This window comes from Eschrichtius robustus, chromosome 10 (assembly GCF_028021215.1).
Source record: "Eschrichtius robustus isolate mEscRob2 chromosome 10, mEscRob2.pri, whole genome shotgun sequence".
NCBI classification, from domain to species: Eukaryota; Metazoa; Chordata; class Mammalia; order Artiodactyla; family Eschrichtiidae; genus Eschrichtius; species Eschrichtius robustus.
Genome location: NC_090833.1, coordinates 113,078,248 through 113,092,030, shown reverse-complemented (window position 1 = coordinate 113,092,030; position 13,783 = coordinate 113,078,248). Strand labels below are relative to the sequence as shown.

The 13,783-nt window shown below is 37.2% G+C and overlaps 1 pseudogene; it reads left to right on the top strand.

The window, feature by feature from the left end:
• The first annotated feature begins 12,092 nt into the window (after positions 1 to 12,092).
• On the top strand, positions 12,093 to 12,935 carry LOC137770277 (large ribosomal subunit protein eL6 pseudogene; annotated as a pseudogene).
• Positions 12,936 to 13,783: the final 848 nt, after the last annotated feature.

Genomic DNA, 13,783 nt, shown 5'->3' with positions numbered 1-13,783 from the left:
GACTTTTTTTTTTTTTAATTGTATAGTTGCTTTACTGTTACTTTTTTTTAATTGTATAGTTGCTTTGCTGTACTGTTGTGTTAGTTTCTGCTGTACAGCAAAGTGAATCAGCTAAACGTATACATCTATCCCCTCTTTTTTGGCTTTCCTTCCCATTTAGGTCACCACAGAGCACTGAGTAGAGCTCCCTGTGCTATACAGTAGGTTCTCATTAGTTATCTATTTTATACATTGTAGTGTATATATGTCAGTCCCCATCTCCCAATTCATCGCCCCGCTGACCCCGCACAGGAAGACTTTTAAATCTCAAACAGAATTTGGGGAGCTTCCTCTGCTATAAGGGGCAATGATAAACACCACCAGCTATCCAGATAAAGACTAAATCATTCCTTCATATATTGGCATATTTTGTGGACATTATGCCATAACTCCAGATATGTGCAGAGAGACTGTTTTTACAATATGCATACGAATTCTTGGTGGCCTGTAGCCATTCTTCCTGGAATGAGACAGAGTTATGAGCACATAACCTGGGTCAAAACTCTGAAGGCCAGTGACATAGTACTGCTTCATTATACAACAGACCCTACATTTAGGTATCATCAAATGTGTTTTCTCACGGCGCAAATGAGCAAAAGCAAAAACTTTCCTCAATTCTTACAGCTAATTTTCAGGGCTAGAACTGTACCCTGACATTATTTCATATTTCGAAGTGGGAACCTAAGCAAATTGATACTTGATTTATATAAGGAGAATTAAGAGCAGTGCCTCTGGTTGCTTTTTCTATTTCTGTAGTTTTTCCTTTCAAAATATACAGCACCAGGATTTTGCTGTGATGTTCTAATAATCCAATTTGGGTTTTAAATTCTGGCAATGAGACTTATGGGAAAAAAAACATAAACTCTCTCTCCGGTAATCTGCAATGCCTGGTGCTCTCAAATAAGATCAGACAGTGATCGGAGATGATGTTTTCCTGTGACAGGGCGCTGTGTTTTGGGAAAGATTGATTATTCTTTTCATTTTGCTTGCACCAAACATGACCTGGCTTATATGCTATAGTTTGACTGAGTGCTATAGCCAGGGACTCTCACACCTTTGAGGTTCACAATAGCTATTAATTATGAAGGATGCTAATCATTTTTTAAAAATCTCCTTTCAGAAAAATATGCATTTTACACACTTCAGAGGAGGTTAATATATCAATAAAGAGCTGTTTTCTATATCATTCTTTTAAACAATATTGACAGACTTGTTTAATGATAAGGATTAGATTTCCTTCATTGAATAACATATTATATAGCTTTGAAATTCATACTTCATCTGAGAAAAATATATTTCCTGCATGTCAACGGAAATTGATTCATTAGATGTTGTTATGTTGGTCCAAGAAAGTAAGCTCATTCTGTGTGTCTGTGTGTGGGTGTGTGTGTATAAAGGAGGGAAACGTTGGTGAGAAGTGGAGGTGGTTATTCACTCTTGTACACCAAAGTAATTCGTTTGTTGAATCTGCCCATAAGTCTCAATAGATTATGAAACAGAAATGAATGAATCCATTCTCATTAGAACAGTTTCACCAGTTTATTAAGAGCTATGTCTCTGTGTACTTTTTGTCACAAAGACAAAGGGAGAATTGATTAATGATAAACATGCACACTATTTCAACCTAATGAGAAGCATGTCATTTTACAACTGGAACTTGGTAATTTTCAAGCCAATCCTTTTATTTTACTATTTTGGAAACAGAATCAAGAAGATGAAATAATTCTTTTAAATTCACCTAATTGGTTGTCAGGGGAGTTCATGATCAAACCAAGACTGCTGAATGAGTCTGTTTGCCATATCCACTTCCACCTGCTGTACTGGACAATTTTTAGGCTATTCATTATAAGTCTGTTAGTAAATAAATGTAGAAGTAGAAGTATGAACATCCTTCTATGATTAAAATGTATCCCAATAGGATTATAGGAAGAGCCAGATTAAAAAATAGGCAAATCAGGCAATCTATATAAATCACTGCAATAAATCAGAACTATGATGCCAGGAAACTAGGGTTTCTGCAGAACACTTTGTACACAACTGATAAACTGCAACTCGGTCTTGCTCTTGGTGAAAATAAAAGCATTCCTCACCCACACTAGCCTATCTCTGAGTATTTCATTTTGGCTGTGATTCACAAGTTGGCAGGGAGTGCCAGGGACAGTTAGCTAAAGTTCATAAACAAGTAATACAAGGCTTTACTGGAACAGTGATTTATTTTATTATTGAAATAATTATTTAAAATTTAAATTGTTTAACATACTTCCTGAGAAACTGTCTATCCTAGAACATTGGAAATGCAAACTGAAGAATGCAAAATGCAGATAAATGAGAAGATTTTACAGGCATGAAAGCCAGGAGAAAACAAACATTTATATTATTTGTAACAAAACTTTATAATTGTATCTATGCACAGTATAGCTTCCTGTATTTAGTGATGGAGAAACTTAGATAAAAGACAAATTCCAGACTCTTATAATGTTATCTTTTTAATGGATAAGAAAATCCCATTTATGATAGCAGCAGCAACATCAAAAAATGCTTAGAAATAAATTTAACAAGAAATAGTCTAATCCTACATAAAGAAAACTATAAAATACAACTGAAAGAAAAGTATTCTTGAAAATATGAAAGATATTCCTTGCTCTAGGATTGGTTGTCTCAATATTAATATGCTACTCCTTGGTTAGATAATTTATAAATTTAACGTGACCCTAATGAAAATACCAGTGGCCTTTTGTAATAACAGAGTTAGATGAATCCGTACTTAAGGTCACATGAAACAATATGAAAGAATAGCTAAAGAAACACTGAAAGAAAGAGGGAGAACTAATGATAAGAGAACCTACTACAAAGCGTCTATAATTAAAACAGTATGATATTGGCATGTGACTAGATAGATAACCAATGGAATAGAATGCAAAATCAAGAAATAACTGTGCTATGTACAGAAATCCAGTGTATGGTGCAGGTGGTCCTGTAATCACTGGGACAAAGGCTTTTGTTTTGTTTTGTTTTATTTTTAATAAATATGTTGGGATAACTGGATAGCCATTTGAGAAAAGATAAAATTAGATCCATTTCTTGCATTGTATACAAGAATAAAAAAATTTATCAGAGATCTGGAAGTAAACATGCCATACAGTGACCAGAAGAGAATGTGGGTAAATTCTTCTCTAATCTGACTGAAAGGAAAGACCTCATTATGATCAAAACTCCAGGTGCCACAAAACAGAATGATAAGATGGACTACATAAAATTAAAAATTGTAGAGCAAAAAAACCCAAAAAACAAAGAAACAAAACCCAAATGCCAGGGAGATGCCACAACCCCACCCATTAGCAGAGAGGCTGCCTAAAATCATAATAAGGTCACAGACACCCCAAAACACACCACCAGATGCGGTCCTGCTCACCAGAAAGACAAGATCCAGCCTCATCCACCAGAACACAGGCACCAGTCCCCTCCACCAGGAAGCCTACACAACCCACTGAACCAACCTTACCCACTGGGGGCAGACACCAAAAACAATGGGAACTACGAACCTGCAGCCTGTGAAAAGGAGACCCCAAACACAGTAAGTTAAGCAAAATGAGAAGACAGAGAAAGACAGAGCAGATGAAGGAGCAAAGTAAAAATCCACCCGACCAAACAAATGAAGAGGAAATAGGCAGTCTACCTGAAAAAGAATTCAGAGTAATGATAGTAAAGATGATCCAAAATCTTGGAAATACAATGGAGAAAGTACAAGAAGCTTTTAACAAGCACCTAGAAAAACTAAAGAGCAAACAAACAATGATGAACAACATAATAAATGAAATTAAAAATTCTCTAGGAGAAATCAATAGCAGAATAACTGAGGCAGAAGAACAGATAAATGACCTGGAAGATAAAGTAGTGGAAATAACTAGTGCAGAGCAGAATACAGAAAAAAGAATGAAAAGAATTGAGGACAGTCTCAGAGACCTCTGGGACAACATTAAACGTACCAACATTTGACTTGTAGGGGTCCCAGAAGAAGAAGAGAAAAAGAAAGGGACTGAGAAAATATTTGAAGAGATTATAGTTGAAAACTTCCCTAATATAGGAAAGGAAATAGTTAATCAAGTCCAGGAAGTGCAGAGAGTCCCATACAGGATAAACCCAAGGAGAAACACACCAAGACACATATTAATCAAACTATCAAAAATTAAATACAAAGAAAAAATATTAAAAGCAGCAAGGGAAAAACAACAAATAACATACAAGGGAATCCCCATAAGGTTAACAGCTGATCTTTCAGCAGACACTCTGCAAGCCAGAAGGGAGTGGCAGGACATATTTAAAGTGATGAAAGGGAAAAACCTACAACCAAGATTACTCTGCCCAGCAAGGATCTCATTCGGATTTAATGGAGAAATTAAAACCTTTACAGACAAGCAGAAGCTAAGAGAATTCAGCACCACCAAACCAGCTTTACAACAAATGCTAAACGAATGTCTCTAGGCAGAAAACACAAGAGAAAGAAAAGATCTACAATAACAAACCCCAAACAATTAAGAAAATGGTAATAGGAACACACATATCGATAACTACCTTAAATGTAAATGGACTAAATGTTCCAACCAAAAGATATAGACTGGCTGAATGGATACAAAAACAAGACCCATATATATGCTGTCTACAAGAGACCCACTTCAGACCTAGGGACACATACAGACTGAAAGTGAGGGGATGGAAAAAGATATTCCATGCAAATGGAAATCAAAAGAAAGCTGGAGTAGCAATTCTCGTATCAGACAAAATAGACTTTAAAATAACGACTATTACAAGAGACAAAGAAGGACACTACACAATGATCAAGGGATCAATCCAAGAAGAAGATATAACAATTGTAAATATTTATGCACCCAACATAGGAGCACCATAGGATACATAAGGAAAATTCTAACAGCCATAAAAGGGGAAATTGACAAGTAACACAATCATAGTAGGGGACTTTAACACCCCACTTTCACCAATGAACAGATCATCCAAATGAAAATAAATCAGGAAACACAAGCTTTAAATGATACATTAACAAGATGGACTTAACTGGTATTTATAGGACATTCCATGCAAAAACAACAGAATACACTTTCTTCTCAAGTGCTCATGGAACATTCTCCAGTATACATCATATCTTGGGTCACAAATCAAGCCTTGGAAAATTTAAGGAAATTGAAATCGTATCAAGTATCTTTTCCAACCACAACGCTTGAGACTAGATATCAATTACAGGAAAAAATCTGTAAAAAATAGAAACACATTGAGGCTAAACAATACGCTACTAAATAACCAAGATATCACTGAAGAAATCAAAGAGGAAATCAGAAAATACCTAGAAACAAATGACAATGAAAATATGACAACCCATAACTTATGGGATGCAGCAAAAGCAGCTCTAAGAGGGAAATTTATAGCAATACAATCCTACCTCAAGAAACAAGAAACAGGTCAAAGGAACTACCTAACCTTACACCTAAAGCAATTAGAGAAAGAAGAACAAAAAAACCCCAAAGTTAGCAGAAGGAAAGAAATCATAAAGATTAGTTCAGAAATAAATGAAAAAGAAATGAAGGAAACAATAGCAAACATCAATAACACTAAAAGCTGGTTCTTTGAGATGATACACAAAATTGATAAACCATTAGGCAGACTCATCAAGCAAAAAAGGGAAAAGACTCAGATCAATAGAATTAGAAATGAAAAAGGAGAAGTAACAACTGACACTGCAGAAATACAAAGGAACATGAGACATTACTACAAGCAACTATATGCCAATAAAATGGACAACCTGGTAGAAATGGACAAATTCTTAGAAAAGCACGACCTTCCGAGACTGAACGAGGAAGAAATAGAAAATATAAACAGACCAATCATAAGCACTGAAATTGAAACTGTCATTAAAAATCTTCCAACAAACAAAACCCCAGCACCAGATGGCTTCACTGGCAAATTGTATCAAACATTTAGAGAAGAGCTAACACCTATCCTTCTCAAACTCTTCCAAAATATAGCAGAGGGAGGAACACTCCCAAACTCATTCTACGAGGCCACCATCACCCTAATAACAAAACATGACAAAGATGTCACAAAGAAAGAAAACTACAGGCCAATATGACTGATGAAAATAGATGCAAAAATCTTCAACGAAATACTAGCAAACAGAATACAACAGCACATTAAAAGGATCATACACCATGATCAAGTGGGGTTTATCCCAGGAATGCAAGGATTCTTCAATATACGCAAATCAATCAATGTGATAAACCATATTAACAAAATGAAGGAGAAAAACCCGATGATAATCTCAATAGATGCAGAAAAAGCTTTTGACAAAATTCAACACCCATTTATGACAAAAACCTTCCAGAAAGTAGGCACAGAGGGAACTTACCTCAACATAATAAAGGCCATATATGACAAACCCACAGCCAACATTGTCCTCAATGGTGAAAAACTGAAACCATTTCCTCTAAGATCAGGAACAAGACAAGGTTGTCAACTCTCACCACTGTTATTTAACATAGTGTTGGAAGTTTTAGCCACAGCAATCAGAGAAGAAATAGAAATAAGAGTAATCCAAATAGGATAAGAAGAAGTAAAGCTGTCACTGTTTGCAGATGACATGATATTATACATAGAGAATCCTAAAGATGCTACCAGAAAACTACTAGAGCTAATCAATGAATTTGGTAAAGGAGCAGGATACAAAATTAATGCACAGAAATCTCTTACATTCCTATATACTAATGATGAAAAATCTGAAAGAGAAATTAAGGAAACACTCTCATTTACCATTACAACAACAAAAAATAAAATACCTAGTAATAAACCGACCTAAGGAGACAAAATACCTGTATGCAGAAAACTATATGACACTGATGAAAGAAATTTAAGATGCTAGCAACAGATGGAGAGATATACCATGTTCTTGGAACATTGTGAAAATGACCATACTACCCAAAGCAATCTACAGATTTAATGCAATCCTTATCAAACTACCAATGGCATTTTTCACAGAACTAGAACAAAAAATTTCACAGTTCGTATGGAAACACAAAAGACCCTGAATCGCCAAAGCAATCTTGAGAAAGAAAAAAGGAGCTGGAGGAATCAGGCTCCTGGACTTCAGACTGTACTACAAAGCTATAATAATCAAGACAGTATGGTAGTGGCATAGAAACAGAAATATAGATCAATGGAACAGGATAGAAAGCCAGAGATAAACCCATGTGCTTATGGTCACCTTATTTTTGATAAAGGAGGCAAGAATATACAATGGACAAAAGACAGCCTCTTTAATAAGTGGTGCTGGGATAACTGGACAGTTACATGTAAAAGAATGAAATTAGAACACTCCCAACACCATGTACAAAAATAAACTCAAATTGGATTAAATACCTAAATGTAAGGCCAGACACTATAAAACTCTTAGAGGAAAACATAGGCAGAACACTCTATGACATACATCACAGCAAGATCCTTTTTGACCCACCTCCTAGAGAAGTGGAAATAAAAACAAAAATAAACAAATGGGACCTAATGAAACTTAAAAGCTTTTGCACAGAAAAGGAAACCATAAACAAGACAAAAAGAGAACCCTCAGAATGGGAGAAAATATTTGCAAACGAAGCAACTGACAAAGGATTAATCTCCAAAATTTACAAGCAGCTCATGCAGCTCAATATCAAAAAAACAAACAACCCAATCCAAAAATGGGCAGAAGACCTAAAGAGACATTTCTCCAAAGAAGGTATACAGATTGCCAACAAACACATGAAAGGATGCTCAACATCACTAATCATTAGAGAAATGCAAATCAAAACCACAATGAGGTATCATCTCACACCAGTCAGAATGGCCATCATCAAAAAATCTATAAACAGTAAATGCTGGAGAGGGTGTGGAGAAAAGGGAACCCTCTTGCACTGTTGGTGGGAATGTAAATTGATACAGCCACTATGGAGAACAGTATGGAGGTTCCTTCAAAAACTAAAAATAGAACTACCATATGACCCAGCAATCCCACTACTGGGCACATACCCTGAGAAAACCATAATTCAAAAAGAGTCATGTACCACAATGTTCATTGCAGCTCTATTTACAATAGCCAGGACATGGAAGCAACCTAAGTGTCCATCGACAGATGAATGGATAAAGAAGATGTGGCACATATATACAATGGAATATTACTCAGCCATAAAAAGAAACGAAATTGAGTTATTTGTAGTGAGGTGGGTGGACCTAAACTCTGTCATACAGAGTGAAGTAAGTCAGAAAGAGAAAAAGAAATACTGTATGCTAACACATATGTATGGAATCAAAAAAAAAAAAAAAAGGTTCTGAAGAACCTAGGGGCAGGACAGGAATAAAGACACAGACGTAGAGAATGGACTTCAGGACACGGGGAGGGGGAAGGGTAAGCTGGGATGAAGTGAGAGAGTGACATGGACATATATACACTACCAAATGTAAAATAGATAGCTAGTGGGCAGCAGTCGCATAGCACAGGGAGATCAGCTCGGTGCTTTGTGACCACCTAGAGGGTTGGGATAGAGAGGGTGGGAGGGAGATGCAAGAGGGAGGAGATATAGGGATGTATATATATGCATAGCTGATTCACTTTGTTATAAAGTAGAAACTAACACACCATTGTAAAGCAATTATACACCAATAAAGATGTTAAAAAAATAAAAATAAAAAATCCAAACACCATAAACAAACACAAAAGACAGGGAAAACTGGGAAAAAAATATTTGCAAAAATACTACTGAGAAGGCTAATTCCCCTAATACAGAAAAAAGTTATACCATTGAAGAAAAGAACAAAAATCTTACAGAAAAAAGAAAATCAAATGACATGAACAGACAAGTCACAAAAGTAGATATTAAAAATAACCCTTACACATATGAAAAGATGTCTAACTTCATTCAAGTTAGAGAAATTCAAATTAAATTACACAGAAATATTATTTCTCACAGGTTAGACCGGCAAAAAAATCAAAGCTTGACAAACGCACTCTTCTGCTGATGATGTTGAGAAACTAACATTCTCATACATTACTGGTGGAAATGCAAAATAGCACAATACTTATAGAATGGATTTTGCCAATATCTAACAAAATGACTTATTCATTTAACATTCTAAGAATTTACTGTAAATACACCTCCAACTACAGGAATAAAAAAAAATATATATATATATACATATATATATGTATGCATGCACAAGATTATTCATTACAGCAATTATAATTACAAAATATTGGAAATTATTTAAATGTCTAAGCATAAGAGTTGGTTTACTTAACCATATTACAAACACTCAAAGGAGTACTATGCAGTTATTAACATATATACACTACTATATATAAAATAGATAAACAACAAGGACCTACTGTGTAGCACATGGGACTATATTCAAGATCTTGTAATACCCTATAATGGAAAAGAATCTGAAAAGAATATATATATATATGTATATATGTATAACAGCCACTTTGCTGTACACCTGAAACTAACACAGCATTGTAAATTAACTATACTTCAATTTTTAAAAAAAAGAAAAAGAAAATGAAGATTTTTGTGAATTCATATGCAGTGATTTCTAGGACACATTGTGAAGTGAAAAATACAAATGCAAAACAGCATATACATTACACTACTTTTGTGCTACAAAACAGGGAAAGTAAGAAAGCATACATATTACTTGTTTTTACATTTAAAAAAAAAAGCATACACACACAGGAAGTGCAAACCAGCAGACAATGAGGTTGATTACCTACGAAGTGTGGCAGGAACTGAGACGGGCTACAGAAAGGAGTGACAGTTCTCTGAGTTTTTGTAAATTTTGACTTTCTGGAAGCATGTTAATGTTGTTAGTAATCAAAAAGTAAAATTAAATTAAGGATGAGAAGGGAGTTCCTGATATTAAAGCAAATAGAAATAAATAAACCAGGATCTATTTCAAATGAATAACACTGTCACACTGGAGGAGGGTAGAGAACTAATCTAAGTTATTAACAAATGTGGTATCTGACCATATGTCCTGTCTTGGGCAGACAGACAAGACAGATGAGAGAGAAAACTGCAAACAAATTCTGAACTCCCTCTAGTGTAATAGGTTTGTTTATTGTAAGGATATAAGGGAAGCCATTCTATTAGGTATATCGCAGGATTGAGCAAATAAGCAAATGTATTTACGTTGTTGGGAGCCAGAGATCTCAAGTGGGAGAAGGGATATACCAGCCAGAAATAGAGGTGGCAACCCTGTAGGAACTCACGATTTCTAATAACCATATGTGTGTGCGTGTGTGTCTATTGGAGTGTGCGTATGCATACATATATACACATATGTCTGTGTGTATATATACGTATGTATACATGTATATAAATGCACATGCTTTTTAGTTTTCCCAGAAGTAAAGACACGCAGAAGCAATCAGTAGACCTAGTGCCCAGATGTATTGGGGTCTAATGCCATTATGCTCTAAAAGAAGCCAGTGGTTCCCTGAGAAATGTTTGATTCTAGGACTGAGGCAGAGTGGGTAAATGAACAACAGGGAAAACCATGTTCCAGAAAGAAAGAAAGCACTCAAAAAATGAGGAGGCATGTCATAAGAACACAGGACCCACCCTGAAGGGGCTTCAACTGGAGAAACCTGGAAAAATATGAGGAACACAATAATTAAGGAACAGTAATAGACTATAGACAATTGAAAAAGTGGAACCATGAGTCCATACCAATAATAAGTAGATAATAAAGTGAAGAAAGGAAAGAAGGAAGAAAGGAGGGAAGGAAGGAGGGAGGGAAGAAAAGTGAAGGGAGGGCTCTTGCTTATAGAATATTGGGAGTCAACTGGTAAATGTAGAAGGTGTGATGAAGAATTGGAAAATCATAATTTTTCAGCCAAAGACTAGTTCAGGCAAAAATCATCAATGGGAGCTAAATCAAGAGGGGGAAATTTGATGAGGAGCAGAGTATTTGCACGGACTTGAAACTTTTTCGCACAGATTGCTATTACTTGCAAGGAAAAAAAAATTAATAGCATCTTGCAAGGTAAGAATGGCGGGGCCTCTCTGCAGGACTCGATTTCAGGATCCCAATCCTTCGCCATCCTAACCGGGAGGGTATCAAGTCAACAACTGCAGGGCTCGGACACGCCCAGGGCCATTTGGGAGGCCTCCCAGACGCTTCATTTCTCTCGCTTGGGTTTACGGTGGGGCACGAAGAGCGTGCGATGAAATGCTGCAGAGGCTCCGGGGCTGCGGCTGCTCGCCACCCTCCGGGGCTGGGGAAACAGGGCCCCTCCAGGCATCCCCAGTGGGCCAGTGGGGCAGCAGGGACACGGGCGGCTGCGCGCGCTCCGCGTCCCGGACCTGGGTTCCAAAAGACGACGCCGGGCTCGTCTCCGCCGCGTTCTGGATTTGAGGCTGAGGACAAATGCAATTTTTCTCATCTCCCCACGTCTGCGGCCGGAAGTCGCCTCCTGGGCTTTGCGCTTTTTTCAGTTTGGCCTGAGTTTGGGGGTGTGTGTGTGCGCGTGTGTGTGTGTGTGTGTGTGTGTGTGTGTGTGTGTGTGTGTGTGTGTCTTCCCCTCCTAAACCGAATTTCTTGAATGAGACAGTCTGATAAGAGCAAAAGTCCTAAAAGCAAATGGTTTCAAGTTCCAGCCTCGCTGCCTCCTGGCTGTGGAGATTGTTAAAGCTAAGTCTAGGATTTCTAATTCGCAAAACAGAAATAATGGAATAGGGACTTGTGACCACTAAATATATGTAGCAAACAAATAATAGTTGTGAGATATATTCAAGTCGTCAAGAAGGTTATACTGTATTGGGGAGACAACCCAAAAGTGAACCATTTATGAACGTTGCTGCAAATGTGTGGCGATTTGGAGGAAGGCCTATATCTTATAGTGGGAGGGATGAAAAGGATGGAGAAGGAAGATGAGAACTTGTAGTCTGGGAGGCCTATCGATGTATAGCTATGAGATAATTGGTGAAATGCCTTTTAAAAAATATATGTATTGGTAGATGGCGGGTGAAAAGGCTGAGAAGCCAGATACTAAGGAGAAAAAACCTGAAGCCAAGAAGGCCGATGCTGGTGGCAAGGTTCAAAAGGTAAAGCAGGGGAAGCCCCACTGCTGCCCAAACCCTGTCCTGGTCAGAGGAATTGGCAGATATTCCCGATCGGCTATGTATTCCAGAACGGCCTTGTCCAAGAGGAAGTATTCAGCAGCTAAATCCAAGGTGGAAAAGAAGAAGGTGAAGGTTCTTGCTACTGTCACAAAACCAGTTGGTGGTGACAAGAATGGTGGTACCCGGCTGGTTAAAGTTTGCAAAATGCCTGGGTATTATCCTACTGAAGATGTGCCTCGAAAGCTGTTGAGTCACGGCAAAAAACCCTTCAGGAAGCATGTGAGAAAACTGCGTGCTAGCATTCCTCCTGGGACCATTCTGATTATCCTCACTGGGCGCCACAGAGGCAAGAAGGTCATTTTCCTGAAGCAGCTGAGCAGTGGCTTGCTAGTTGTGACTGGGCCTCTGTCCCTCAGTCAAGTTCCTCTGCGGAGAACACACCAAAAATTTGTCATTGCCACTTCCACCAAAATTGATATCAGTGGTGTGAAAATCCCAGAACATCTCACTGACGCTTACTTCAAGGAGAAGAAGCTGCGTAAGCCCAGGCACCAGGAAGGTGAGATCTTCGACACAGAGAGAGAGAAATACGAGATTACAGAGCAGCGCAAGGTTCATCAGAAATCTGTGCACTCACAAATTCTGCAAAGAATCAAAGCTGTTCCTCAGCTCCAGGGCTATCTCTGCTCTGTGTTTGCTCTCACAAACAGAATTTATCCTCACAAAGTAGTGTTCTAAACGTCTTACAAAGAACCTAATTAAAAAACTGTCCATTTCAAAAAAAAAAAAAAAAGTAATAGCTATACAATGGAGAAATGAGACAACACCCTGATAAGATCACCAAAGTTAACGCCACCAGTGAGAGGCAGATGGGCACGATGTCTTGAGAAGGATATAGCTTCCTCTATGTGATATTTCAGCTGAGACTGTATAACTTCAATCGAATAATGAAGAAACAGTAGACAAATAAAAAACGAAGACTGCTCTGTTTTTTAAATGGGGGATTATACTTCAAAAATGTCAATGTTGTTAAAAGATAAAGAAAAGCTGTGGAAATGTTCCAGGTCAAAGGAGGTTAAAGAAACATGAGGACTAAATGCTATACTAGATCCTAGAGTGATCCTTTACTAGAGGAAAAATAATGTTATATGGGAAATTATTAGGTCAATTGACAGATTGGAATACAGCTGGGGGATTAGACAACAGTTAAATATATTACAGTACGTGGTTACATAAATGAATATCCTTATTCTTTAAAAAAAATACACATAAAGTGTTAGGGGTAAAGGGCCATAATACACGAAATATGCTCTCAAATGGCTCAGAAAAATATTATGTAAATGGATGGACAGATTAGATTGGCAGATTAGATGTATTAAATGATAGATGATACAGATAGATGATAGATTGATAGATACCAAATAATAAAGCAAATGGGGCTAAAAGTCAAGAATAGGTGAACCTGGGTAAAGGCTACCCAGGCATCCTCTGTATGATTCTTTTTCTTGCAACTTTAAGTTTGAAATTATTTCCAAATTAAAAGTTAAAAAAATATAGCTTATAGACGGCACATTTAATACATAATT